Here is a 14,069-nt window from a genome sequence, read left to right as displayed (position 1 = left end):
AGTATAGCATCTGTGGCTGCCTAATAACACCTGTGTGTGGCAAGGCAGCTTTTCAGCAGCTATTGTCACAGCATTCTCATCTGTGCAGTGCTGAGCTGCTGCTGCGTGGCCCCCTCGGAACTGCTCAAGCAGGAGCCATCCTCGGAGGGCACGTAATTAACAGGTGATGCAAAACAATATGCTGTTAAAAAAATATGAGCGACAAGCCTTCTAACTAGGGGGATGCTCAGGGATGCGCAGGCGATGAGTTTGCCATGCCTCTATAGGAGTGGTGCCTGCAGGCATCCGAGGGGCAGTGCATTTTGGCCTTTGTGTTAGCTCTGCATCTCAATCCTTGGTGGGCACCCACCTCCTTTGGACCTGGGAAGCTCAGGTGGGGCCCAAATCCATCTCCCCATTGGGTGAATGAATGAATGAAGTGCCGTTCCCAGATGGTGGAGTGGTTTGGCCAGGGAATAGAAGAGCAGCACGGCAAACATCTCCATGTCCAGCCCTGCGTGATGCAGCTCTGCAGAGCCCCCTGTAACCCAGGGCATTTATGCAGAACCCTCCGGGCACTTCCCTTCAGCTCAGCCAATGCTTTCAGGCTTCGAATTTCCCTCATCTCTCAGAGTACATTAAAAAAATCAATGTAATTACACAGCAAACATTAATTATGATCAAAAATGCAGCTGAGAGGGATTGATCTGGAGGAGATCGCAAGGCTGTAGCTAGCCACAGAACTGCCAAAAAATCAGCTCAACGAGGCTGAGGCCACGGGGATGTGTGGCCTGTCTGAGCAGCAAGGCGTCCTTGGAGACACCTGGACTGTGGTTTCTGCCTCTGATTTCTCTTATGGCAAGCACAGGGATGGGTGAGCTCCATGGGGATGGAGCAGCTTCCTGGTCACCACAGCCGCATCAGTGAGGTGAGTGGTGCAGAGCCCTCTCAGATATTACTGTAAAGCATATGGACAACTCTGCCTGGCAATTTGCTCAACAGTAAAGCCATCTTCATCTCCAGCTTCTTCCCTTAGACTCCAGTAGGTTCTTGGAGCTCTCCAGGGATGAGGCTCCCCTGTACCCTGCGCTGTCTTTTGGCCATCCTGATTCTTAGGAAGCTGTCCCTGAGCATCTCACTCAACTTGGCTGCACTTCAAGCCTATTAGAAATTGTCCAACCAGCCACCAATTGATCACCATCACTTTATAACTGCCCTTTCCATTCTGGATGAATGTTACACACTGTCTCGCTCTCAGTCTCTGTCCTGGAACACAAACCCAGCTCCTTCAGTCCATCTTCCTGGAGCATGTTTTTCCAAACACTCTGAACTCTCTCAATTTGTCTGAATTTCTCTGAAAGTTGTAATGGCCAAACCTGGAGATATGTATCTCCTGCTGTTGCCTTACCAGCACTGAATAGAGCCAAATAAATTACCTTGCTGTCTTCCATCTGAAACTATTAATACATCTCCAGGCAAGATGTGCCTTTTCTTTCCTAAAGCATCAGGTTATTGTCTGCTGCTCAGTTTGAGGGCTACTCTGCTGCCTGAGCCTTGGCTGCTCTCCTGCTGGCATACCAGTTCTTCCCCATCTTACATCTGCGATTTTGATATCGCCTTCCTAAGTGAAGCACTTTGCACTTGACTTTATTGAATTTCAGTGTATTGATTTCAAGCCATTTCTTCAATTTATCAAAATCATTTTGCTCTGAGGAATCTTGCAGCAGCTTGTCTTGCATCTGCTCTGTTGACAAAAGGTCTTTAGTCCTCAAGGCTATCAAGCCAGGACTGCATAGTAGTCCTTAAAATAGCCAGAAAGTACCATTTGAGAGGCATGGGGACAACAGAAGATAGAGGTTTTAGGCTGGTTTGCACAGAAATGGACACACGGTGCAGAAACAGCAGGAGGAGATGGGGTGAAGCACTGCGAGCACTGTGGGAACACTACTGAGTCCTGGGGTGAGAGCAGGGCTGCGAGATGCTGGGACCCTGCTGCTGGCCTGGGTACAGCCCTGGATGGATTGGGGGTGGTGGAGGGTTGAGCCCTGGGGTTTAATGGTGTCTTTTTTTTTTCAAGCCTGTGTGTGATGAGCTGCCCCATTGCCCCCTTGGGGCTTGCATGGGGACATCCTGCAGCACCAGATGTTAATGGCACTGCGTGGGGACAGCAAAACCTGAGCTAAGAGACTGGAGTCCATCAGCCAGGTGAGAGGTTTTTTTTGTTATTGCTCCATTCTTTAAGGCAGAGGAAGGCACCTGGAAGCAGATGCTTGTCCTTTGGAGGAGGGAGCAGCTCTTGGCCCTTCTGCTTGGCCACACTGCAGGACCCCGAGGTTTTGGGGATGCACCCACACCCAGCACCCACCCTGCGTTCTTCCCTCTGCTTCTCCCACCTTCCCCTGCAGCCTCCTCCTGCCCCACACGGCAGGCTGCTGCTCAGACAACCATTACCCAGGTAGCAGGAGGAATTTCCTAGAAAACGGTACAGAAAAGCACCTCCTGCAGAGCTGCCTCCTAATAAGTCCCTGTTCTTCCACAGGCGGAAGGCGAAGCGGCCGAGCTTCAGCTGCACACACAGCAGGAGGGAGGGGGAACGCGCCGGGAGCGAGATGCAAACAGACCCAGGGAGGGGGAAAGCAGAGGCGTCGTGGAAGGGCTGGAAGAGAAAATGGTTTCCTTGGAAAAAGGCTGGCAAGCCTCAGCTGGAAAGGGACAGCGAGGGAGAGATGAGAGAGCTGCTCCGCGTTGGAGAGAGAAGAGGAGCATGGTTTGGGTAAGGCTGAGCTCACCCAGGCCCTTGACATGGTAATGATGCAGACACAGACGTGTGATAAGCCCTGCTCTGCACACACTTTAAAATCTAAGTAGCTTATGAATAAGTAATAATCCCTATTCCCAGTGCCATAATCTATATTTAATTAAGAAAATAACTAAATGGCGGGAGTAAAAGGGGCTGCGTGGGGAAATGGAGACAGAAGCACTATGAGATAAGCTCTGGTGGGAACGGGGACAAAAGGCAAAGTCAGCATGGCCATGGTGGCATGGTGGGGCTGCTGGGCTGGGCACAGGGTGACCTGCAGGAGGAGGTCTGCCCCAGTGACTGCCAGGGTCAGCACTGAGCTGAATGCTGGGCAGCTGCATTGTGGGTCTGCTGTGTGACTTCGTGTTCCCTCCTGCTCGATGCTGGTGCTGATGGGGGGCTGCGTGGAAAGTGATGCTCCAGCGTGCCCAAGCCCTGTTTGACAGTACCCAAATCACAGCCTTTGACACCGTTACAACATGCTGCTTGGTGCCTGTGATAAAGCATTCTTGGCAGGATGCTCCAAATGTCTTGCACTGACACAGGAAAGCAAGCCCTGCCAGAATAACCCATGCTGAGATGGGAAGAGAGCATTCTAGGTGATGCCAAGGGCAGCTCTGATCAACCTCCACTTTGGACAAGAGCAGAGTGTGGTTCCAAAGGTACCTCCATCCAGGGACTCCACAGAGCCCTTTCACCAACAAAAGCTCTTCATAGCTAAAGCCCCAAACCTTTCCCACCCAGCATATTGCACCAAGGCTGCAAAGTGTGGCTGCAGCTCTGCTCACGTAGCTGTGCTTCTTATTTCCCTAGTGGGGATCTGCAGTCACCTCCACTCCTTTGGTTGTCAATAGTAAAACTGAGAGCACACCTTGAGGGCTCGGTCAAAGAAAAAAGAAAAAAAAAAACAATCTCAACCCACATGCTATACTTTATAAATAGGCCATCTGGTTTTTAAATTGAAAAACAACAATAATCACTGCTGAGAGCCCGCTGAACAAAAGCAGCCTTATTGCCACTGGGACAGATTCATTCTCACCAACAGAAACAGACATATTTTTCAAGCTGCTCTTGAGCTCCTGAAGTTGCTAATGTCCCACTGCATCACGGTGACTGCAATCAGGTTTTAGCTGCACCCCTCTCCTCTAAGGGCTGTTTTGGGGCAGGGTGGTGGGAGGTCTGGAGAAAGCAGTTCTTAGCTGCATGGTGGGGAGCAGGGGTGGGATGGGCTGTGCTGCAGTGGGCATAGCAGCCAGGCAGGCTTAGCTTTCTGCTACTGTTAAGAGAAGGAGAAAAGCACAACTTCCAGAGAAGAGGTCTGTCAAGGGTGCTGAGCAGGAACAGCCATGGAAGGAGCCACATACCACAATCTGGAGAGCTTTGCTTCCTCTCTTCCCAGCGCAGTGAGCTCACTGGGAGCTCAGTGCTGGCCCAAATCCAGCTTGCCCCCAACAGTGCCCAGAGCCAGGCATGCAGCCAAGCAGGTGGGGAACAGGAGTGCTGGAGCTCGCTTTGTTTTATCTGGGTTTGGGTCCTTGAATCAGAAAGCTGGACACCATTAGCCATTGCTGATCCAGAGCCAGCATCTGAACGCATGTGGCAGTGGCTCACATCGCTGGATCCCTGCCTGGGTGCTGCTTTGGGCATGGCTGCCAGCAGGCTCGTGCCATTGGCCTGCCCATATCACAGTCAGAACAAGTGATGTGGGACTGATGGGATGCCACCATCCTGGGCACACCATGGCACAGGAGGTGGGGCTGAGAGGGTCTTCTCTGTGCCAGAGTCTGAATGTTGCCTTTGGGCAGGAAGTAAGGACCTGTAACATTGACCTAGCAAATGATGCTGGCTGCTCCGTGTTGGAAGATGTCGTTCTGAGTACAGCACATGTGTTCAAATGTTATGGAGAGATAAGAAAGGTGCAGACTTGGAAGTGGAGGAGAAAGGAAAGGAACAAAAACAATTTAATAATGAATATATTATGTAGACATGTCATACCTCTTGCCTGCTGGCATGGATTAATATCCATAAATCAAAGAGGAAGGGACTGTTTTAAATGCTGGAGATGGAGGCTGGTCCTCAGAAAATTGCTAGAGGGGCATTAATAAGGAGAGACATCTGGGAACGGCTCCAGGTGCATTGGCTGCACACAGGGGAAATTCTGCAGAACCAGTGTCAGCTGGAATGTATTCCTGTGCTGTGGGGACCCTGGGTCCCCATGTCCAGGCTGGAGGAGCCACGACTGAGGCAGGACTTTCTATCTGCCTCGTCTCCGCTGGGCATGCAGTCACCATCTCCCATCCCCCGCAGTGACTGGGCCCCCAAGGATGGGAGCTGCAGCTCTCCCAGTGAGGCCCAGGTAAGGGCAGTCCCTGAGCACTGCCCCATAGGGCTGTGCTGAGATGGCATTGGGCAACCTCCCCCATCCCTGGGCAGGATTTGTGCTGGGTAGGGGCTCCACTCCTCACCACGTCACTTGCTAAAGCAGGGATAGAGCACTGAGATTGCATTAATCTCATTTCTTGTGCATTTTCACAACCCTGATCTGCAGCCGAGGGGAAGGGGCTGGGAGAATTTTGCATTGCGGGGGAACCACCAGGGAGGAGCAGCTCCAGGAGAGAGCATCCACTGTCACACACACATGCAGAGAGAGGTGAGAAACCTGGCTGGTAGCAAGGGATGCTACAAAGCATCGTGTTCATGGTATGAGCAGATTATAGGGGAAAGGGAGAAGGCAGGAAGGCTGTAGGAGGAAGATGCTGAGCAAATGGCCCACACTGCAGCACCACTGCTGATTTTTGTGGGGTCCCTTTGAGCTGCAAAAATGGGGAAAGAAGGATGAAGGAGCATTTGGAAATAGCTCGATGAGCAGCCCCAGGTCCAAACAGCAGAGTGAGAGGAGCAGATGTGGGATGGGAACCTCAAGCAAGGAATCCCTGGGGCTGCTGCACGCAAACCCACGTGTGACAAGGGCACAAGCAGGCTCAGTGCTCAGAGTGGGGAATTGCTGTCTGACTGCATCTCTCCCTGATTTCATTGTGTTTTGTTTAATTGAATTGCACACACACATGCACACAAAGCCCCGGTGCGTGGTGTGAACTCTGCAAGGAAATGAGCAGCATGTTGAGGAGGAGGGAGCGAAGCAGGCGGGTGGAAAGGGGCAGAAGGAGAGACCTGCAGGGAAGGCAGTGGGCTGGGGTGGGGGGCACAGCTCAGACATTGGGGCCCTTCTGTCAGCTCCCATTACAGCCTGGGCTGCTCTCTGGACACGAGACCCTGACCCAGGAGGAGGCAGCACTGCCTCACTTCCCATTGCTGCAGTGTTAGATGCATGTCCAGCCGGGGCTGCAAGCAAAGCCAAGGGCAGTGCTGCTCTGTGATGCTCTGCAGTGCCAGAGAAGTGTGAGGTTAAAGGACGTGAGCATCCTGCCCAGGCTTGCTGTGACAGGCCTCGCATGTGCTTAGTCACATCCAGCTATGAAAACACTCTTGAAACCAAGACATTGATTCAAAGGAGCAGCAGCATTGCAAATACATCTGCCTGTGCGAAGGAGAACTTCAAAAGGGCTGACAGTCACTGAGCCCAGCAGTAACCTTTGGCTAATTAGCTGTCTTGATTTCCTTGCAGTTTATTTTTACACTTCTCGTGCTCTGAAATGCAGTTACTGTAATGTCAGAAAGGTCATGGTAAATAAAAAGCTTCCTAGCAATAACTATATCCGCCCCACTGGGCTTTGGCGACTGATAACTTTTGGGACAGGCAGGTTGGCAGTGCTTTGCTGAGGGTTTTGTCTTGCACAGGGCTGTGCTGGGGGCAATAGAGGTTCCTGGGGCAAAGTAGGTATTTCTGAGGAGTGTGATGGACAGAGGGCACATGTAAAAGTGCTCTCCTGAGGTGAAGACTCAGGTGACCAGAATGGGGAAGTGAGGTCAGGAGAGCAGTGAGTAGATAGGTGTGAGCAATGCTGATGCTTGTGGAGAGAAGCAGGTGGGACCCCTGTACCCCTGGAAAGAAAAATTCGGTACCAACCATCGTGCTGCTCCTCCACCCCCATCTGCAGCTCTTCTAGGCACAGACACAGCCCTTTGCTCTACTCGTGATGCCACATCCCCAGCAGGACCTGACCTTCCTGCCTGCCCTAGCAAAGCCTGCCCTAGAGAAGCCAACAGGATGGATAGCTTCCATGTGGCCAAGATCTTGGGGTTAAACTGGGGAGTGACCACAACCTGAACTACTCCTGCTTCTCTCCACAGGAACATGCAGCCCATGCTGATTGCATGTGGGCATCCTCCTGCAGGCTCCAGCTCAACACTGAGCAGAGCCGTATCACCAGAAAGACAAAGAGTGAGAAAACAACTTCATTATCTCTGTGCTGTGACCTCCAGTGCAAGCCACTCAGTGTGTGGCTCCCCTGCATTGTGCACAAAGATCAATGGAAGGAAGCATGGAGCTGAGAAGACACCGTTGCGTTAACGAGCAGAAATAAAGCCACTTGTAGAGGATGCTGCTTCCATAGGATGGGATTTCACCCCACGTTTCCTCACGTATGGGCTGTGTCAGTCCCGAGTCCGCAACATTATGCCATGCAAAACAAAGAGGGAATAAATGCTGGGAACCAGTGCCCTGGTAGAACTGGACCTGCACCACGGGATGTGCTACTGGGAAGCATCCCATGGTGAGGACTGCCCCATCCCACCTCGCTCTGAGAGCAAGGGCAAGGAGTAAGACATCAGTGGGATCATTAATTTCATTGTGGGTTTACAAGCAGTGAAATCTGCTCCTTCCTCTCTGCAGAGTCAGCAGCTCCCCCCACCATGTATTACATTTTATTCTGTAAGTGCAAAGTGATTTCCATTGAGGGTAGGGACACTGAAGCACAGAGAAAAAGGAGAATAATATCTTATCTTCCTTTAATCCCCACCATCCCAAAGGGTCGCAGTGCCGTTAGCTTCCCTTTCTATACGTACGCACAGTTAATTAGCATTGCTAGAGAACTGCAGGTATTCTCAGACTTAGTGGAGGGAATATCTTGTAATAGGACGGTAAGCAAATTGTTTCTGCTGTTTCTATTACAGCCAGCTTTGATTATCCGGGGTAATGGGATAACAGGGATAAAGCAAAAACATGGATAACATGAAACCTATGCAAATGAAGCTGAGAAAAAAGTGATGCTGAGAGTAATGGAGGAAAGAAAGGTCAGCAATGCTGATGAAGGAGCGTGGAGATCCCTGTGCTAGCACTGCCATGAGCTCACAAACCCATGCATAATGGTACCTGGGTTCACAGAATTACAGAATCACTGAATGGCCAGGGTTGGAAGGGACCTCAAGGATCACGAATCTCCAACCCCCCTGCCACATGCAGGGCCACCAAGCTCCCCATTTAATACCAGCCCAGGCTGCCCAGGTTTGGGTGCTTCTGCCCCGGGCATGGAGCTGCTCAAGAGAAGCTGTGGGATGAGGGTGGCCTTGCAGATCCATAGGTCCTGGCCCTATAGGTGGAGCAGAGATCTTCCCTGGATGGTACAGCCAAGTTACAGCCCAGGGAGGGGAGCTGCATTAAAGCCAAGCACTTCAAAGCCTCCACATGAGGGATATGTCATTAAAATAAATAAGATTTGGGCACCCAACCCTCCTCCTCCTTACACAAGCAGGAAGAAGCCCAATTTAAAGGTCAGCATCTTAAAATCTTTCGCTGTGTATATACCAGGATAACTCAGCTCCAAACAGAAACCCCACACCCGCTTGATGAGCCACTCTTTGTAGGAGCGTGGCAGGAGCATTGAGAGCCCAATCAGTGCAAGGATAGGGGCAGTGATAAAGCAGGAGGGGAGATAACAGAGGAGCTCCATAAAGATCCAGCCCCAACCACATCTGCTTGTGCAGAGGACCAGCCCAGCAGCCCTTGAGTTGCTCTGTAGGCCCCCATCCTTAAAGGGGAATTTCAAATCCATAACACCAACGTCATGGAGGCAGCTCTGCGAAATCTCTGGTGGTGGTGGGTGGATGGAAAGGGCACCCGTGGAGATGAGCCAGAAAGAAAAGAAGGAGGAATCTTGGAGGAAGACTAACCTTCTTAATAGGTTTTATTGATTTAACCCAAAGAGAGAACAGTAGGGGGAAATTTATGCCATTTAAATGCAAACCAGCAATAAAAATAATCATTAGAGTCATAATCTCAATCTGTTAGCATTTTATGTAGAAATGAGCTTAATGGGAAATGTTTTCCATGTAAACTATTTGCATTTACTTAGTACGAATAAGCCTCTTAAATATAATTCAGTCATTACCACTGAGTTTTATTAAGAGGTTGGTTTGGGTCCTAATTGCTTTAAAGTGTCTGTCTTGGGAAAGTTGCTGGCCTGCCCCAGCCAGGATTTAATGTTCATATCCCCGTTCTTGTTTCCACACTGAGAATACATGTGGATTTTGATGGCGTTCAGAAAACGTCACTCTTCACCCAAACTGCACTGAGATTTTGGGACTGACCAAGGAGGGGCTGCATTTCTCAGTCGGATAGTGGGGTCTTTTCAGAGGAAAAGTAACTTCAGAGCACATTTCCAGGCCCTTCATTTCCTAGAAACAGCGAGAAGCATCTGACAATCTTTCTTAGTAGCTTCCTCCCTAGTAAAATAAGAGGACAACATAGTCCCCTGGGAGGGGAAATCAGAGGTGCCCAGCAGCTCCAAAGAGGCTTTTTCTGGCCACTGCCCTGCCCCCAGGATCAGTCCCCATGGGGACATGGCTCTGTCCATGTGCAGATGCTCCAGGGATGTCACCAGCCCTGTGCCACCCACGCCACGCACACCTCACCCACAAAGAGAGAAATAAATACCCTCTTCTGCCTGGGGACACCTTTTAATCTTCTTGCCAGATTTTCATGCCCCAGTCTGGAGGCTCAGTGGGGCCAGCCATGATCTCATTTTGCATCCCACCCACGGGGCTCTGCACAGCTGAGCCTGCTGCTTGTGCCACGTGCCTATAGGGGCTGGGGTTGCTGCTTCATAGCATCCCATCCCTCCACAACAGCCCAAATCCTATCCCACAAGGAAAAGCATCCTATGGAGGGAGCAGTAGTGATGCAACCAAGGGCTGGACCTTGCTGGTGGCAGGACACACACAGACACCACAAGCAGTGGCTCTCCAGGATGCCATGGCAGATGCTGCCACGCAGGGCTCAAAGGGTGGATGGTGCTGCCTGGCACAGCACTCCATTGGGCCAGGTGACACTGCCCACCTGGTGCATTTGGGGTTTCAGATCTCTTCCAGACGAGCCCCCAGATTTTGCAAAAAGCTGGGTAACTTCAGGATGTGTGTGAGGTTACCCTCACCGGGCTCAGCTAAGAGTAATCAGAGCTTCAGGCCATAAGCCGATTCCCTGTGCATCTCAGGAAGGAATTAGCCCTGTCTCCCCCGCCCCACACCACCATGCAGCATTTGCACAGCTCAAAGGACATGAATCCCAGTGCAGATTTTGTCCCAGGGTGACAAGGGCCCTATGAGAGGCAGAGGAACCCCATGTCAGCCACCATCCCCCCCTCTCCGAGGCTTCTGCCTCATTTCTCCCCCACTTCTGCTTCTGCTGGCAGCAGGAATTCCTCTGTGTTTGCTGAGCAACGTGTTGCAGTCTGCAACAGCTCACCCTGGCTGGAAGCTCATCCTTGTATGTAAATACTGTGTGCAACCGTGTCTTCATTTCATGTTATGGAAGTGCATCCAAAGCAGCTAAGCAGGCTTTCTCTGCAGTGTGGATGATGTAAATGATTCAAATTTAACATGTGGTTACATGGTCTGAAGATTTCATTGAGCTTTCAGGTTGGATGGCACTGTAACTGCAGTCCGGCCTCCTGGCTGCTGAATTTTGCCCGGGGGTTTAAAGCGAGTTGGGCTCTTAAGCTCCAACCTTCTGATGCACAATGAGTCCAGTTTGTAAGCAGGAGAAGTGGCTGCTGCAGGCAGGTGGATCACAACCCACCTGAAAACCAAAGATCAGAACCTTGCCCAGCAGCTCTGAAGGGCGGCAGGCTCTGGCAGACAGCACATCCACAGACTGGGTTATTTTGCTATAGTGTGTTTGACTTGCGAAGTGAAGGTAATGAATGGTTCTGAGGTCAAAGCCGTGAATCAAAAGCAATATTGTTATCACTGCTTCCATCTGTAAGCCTTGCTATTCAGAAGCCAGCGCTGTCACAGAACAGCAAGACAAGTGATTGCCTGGGGTCTGCCAGGTGGGTCACTGAGACAGACTGGGACTAAGGGACTGCTGAGGAGAGATGTGGCACCAGCAGCCCAGGACCCACCCCACATCCCTGCCCCAGTCCTGGGTGGCGCTGGCACGGGGATGAGGAGCTGGGAAGGAGCTGCATGTCCCCGTGCCCAATGCCTTGTGCCACGTGGCAGATTCCCAAGCAGCTGGGAGAGGACGATGATTTCTATTGCCAGTTTTCTAATTTATCTAATGAGCAAGAAAATAAATCAAGCTGACGGTCACCCAGGTGGTTCTGAGCTTCTGCTGGCTCCTCACAGTCCCCTTGTTCCTCCAGCCCATTTGATAGCAGGGTTATAACCTGAGGACGTGGCAGTAATTCCTGCTATAATCTTTTCTTTCCTAACGTCACTTAGCAGATGGAGTCATTTAGAGGTGCTCATGTTTATATGAGCGCTTGCCCTGAAAGGGACGGAGCCGGGGATGCTGGCAAGATGTTTGGGATCGTTAGCCTAGAAAATGCTTAGCAGGGGAAGCAGTTGGCAGGCAGATTTCACGGACATGGCACCGGCATCTTCTGCCAGCAAAATTACAAGGCTGAAATCCTGGAGCTGGATGGGGCCAAACTGTTCACAGCAAACAATTTAATTGATGAATGAAGTGGATTGCCCAGGAGATGGTTTTCAGTCATCTGCTCATTGCACGAAGCCACTTGGAGGAAGAGCCATGCCATCGGGTGTCACCAGCTGCCCATGTAGGCATGGGCCGGCTGGGGGTCCCCAACCCCACACTCTCCTGGACCTCTGCCCCCCAAGTGAACAGCCCAGTGCCATGAGCACAGCCACCTCCAAGCTTGTCTGCTTCATCTCACCAAATGCATTATGCTTGCCTACAGATCCTGCTGCTATCAGGTCACTGCAGCTAGAGCCACGACGCTACCATGCTGAAGGTGTCAGAGCTGGTTTGAATGGGCCCCTACACAACATGAAAAAGAACAACGCCAAACTAAACAGCAACACTTCCTTGCCAGCCTCTGCAAGAAGTGAGGTGGCAGCCTCAGAGGATTCTCCTCTCCAGCCCTCTGACCCCCTGCACAATACCACATTGCTACCAGCATAGGCTTCTTTCATTTGGTCTAATAGAGTAAACTACCTCTCCATCTCCTCAAAAGTGAATAGCCATGAAAATGTACATTGAGATGAAAGTTTACAACCCTTGAAAATATCCTCTTGCTTGTGAAAGGGCTTCTGAGAAAGGAACACAAGGGACAATGATTGCCAAGGAAGGGGGAGATACTGCTCATGCTGCTGGGCAGCATTTGACTCGTCCCATGCAGAGGTTGGGCAGAAGAAGGAGGAAGGAGACAAAGGGTTGAGACCTGCAGCTGCAGTCACTGCCCTATAGGAACAGCGTCTCAGTGTCCACAGAGACCAATCCCAAATTATTCAGTGTGTTCTTAAACACTTATTCTGCTGCTTTCTGGCCTGCACAGTGTTTCTCTGCAAGTCCCATTTTACATCTTTGGTAATTTGGTGCAGGTATAACACTCAATTGTGAAGACCCAGCAGGAGCCTTTGATGCAGGCATCTTCAAGACGTAGGGCTTATGAGTTCAAATAACACAACTGTCTTTTATCTTTGGTGTCCCAAGCTGTTCTGGCACTCATATTTGTCATTTGTTGCCTGGCTCTGGGTCTGGTTCCAGCAGGACACTCACCGCTGTCCATCTGCCTGCATTGCTGGCATTTCTGTGTCCACCCAAGGGACCTGAGTGCCTATGCTCTGCTTATCTTTGCATCCTCATTGGCCAAAAGTCACTTTGAAAGCAAGCCCTGGCAGCTGTAGACTTGTAGGTGCATTCAAACAATGAGCCCCAACCCAAGCTGCTCCCAGCAACGACTGCACCCTCTGCATCCCAAACGGCCTTCAGCAGTGCCCAAACACCCAGCACTACCATTCCGCTCATGGACCCGCACGCCTTTCACCAGCACTGCATTTTCTTCAAAAGAGGATAAACGAGGTAAAAGAAGAAAAGGTGAAAACATGATAATAGCTGTGGGAAAAGGCCACTGCTATAGATTTGACAATGCTGGAAATGGAGGCTCTGAGAAAAGTTCTTCTGCTGAAATTATTCTTTTCAATCTCAACAGCACACCGAAGAAAAGTTTAAGCACACTTTTTAACACCTTTTGTACTCAAATTCCAAATTCACTTGTCTACCCAAGCAATAACAGGAATAATCTTTTTTTATCCAGCTGCACATTCTGCTGTCAAAATTTGTTTCCATTAAACTGTTCCCTTTTGTCCTCTTAAAAAGCATATTTTAAATAATAACAGTGCAAAAAAAAAATAAAATTATACACTATCCAAAAACTCAACCCTGTCGACTGTGCACTTTTATACAAAAGTTATCTCCTTCTCTCGATGAACTGATGAAAACCCTTTTCATAATGCTGAGGTGGAGATGAGAAAGAGGAAGAATACTTCTCAGTGTGCCCAGCACAGCCAGTCATTTCAACAGGAAGCACATGGCAAACTCTGGGCTTAGAAAACTAAATTACAGCACCAGTGTGAACCCGACGTTCTTTTTTTTCTGCTTTGTAAAACACCATTTTGTAGAAGTTGGAATGGAGGTACACATTGAGCTTCTCATTCAGGGGGAAAAAAATGCATTTTTTTCTATACCACTTAAATCTTAACAGGAGAATGTGAATTCAAGCTAATATATATATAAAACCATAATAAACTTGCACTGCTTGCACACCCTCAGCAGTGTAGCAGCTGCAGCTCACTGGTAATTTCTCCAGGAAGGTCCATGCTCAGCACCCAGTTCACCATCACTCTTCCCCATGCCCAGCTGTCTCACATCAGCCTACTTCTCTCACTCTGGACATGCAAGTATGAAGGCTGCTCCCTACCTTTGTGCCTCTGCGTTGCTGCTGGCTCCTGCTGAAGTCATGAAGGTCTGCTAGTTGGTGTCTGTGGGGGCTGCGAGGGATGCTGGGCACAGCATTGGGGGTCCTGCAGGATGGTCAGCACTGGTGTTGGAACTGCAAGGGCAGAAATGAAAACGTTAGGGGGAAATTTC

At 50.3% G+C, this 14,069-nt stretch overlaps 1 long non-coding RNA gene across 1 annotated transcript; it reads left to right on the top strand.

The window, feature by feature from the left end:
- Positions 1-20: 20 nt before the first annotated feature.
- LOC109370250 lies at positions 21-13,682 on the top strand. Its single transcript, XR_002120227.2, has 3 exons — positions 21-2,184; positions 2,519-2,752; positions 7,031-13,682. It is a non-coding gene; the product is annotated as an uncharacterized LOC109370250 (long non-coding RNA).
- The last annotated feature ends 387 nt before the right edge of the window (positions 13,683-14,069 follow it).

The sequence above is a fragment of the Meleagris gallopavo genome, chromosome 16, assembly GCF_000146605.3.
Source record: "Meleagris gallopavo isolate NT-WF06-2002-E0010 breed Aviagen turkey brand Nicholas breeding stock chromosome 16, Turkey_5.1, whole genome shotgun sequence".
NCBI classification, from domain to species: Eukaryota; Metazoa; Chordata; class Aves; order Galliformes; family Phasianidae; genus Meleagris; species Meleagris gallopavo.
Note: the sequence above shows the minus strand (reverse complement) of the source record. Positions and strands in the feature narration are given on the sequence as shown.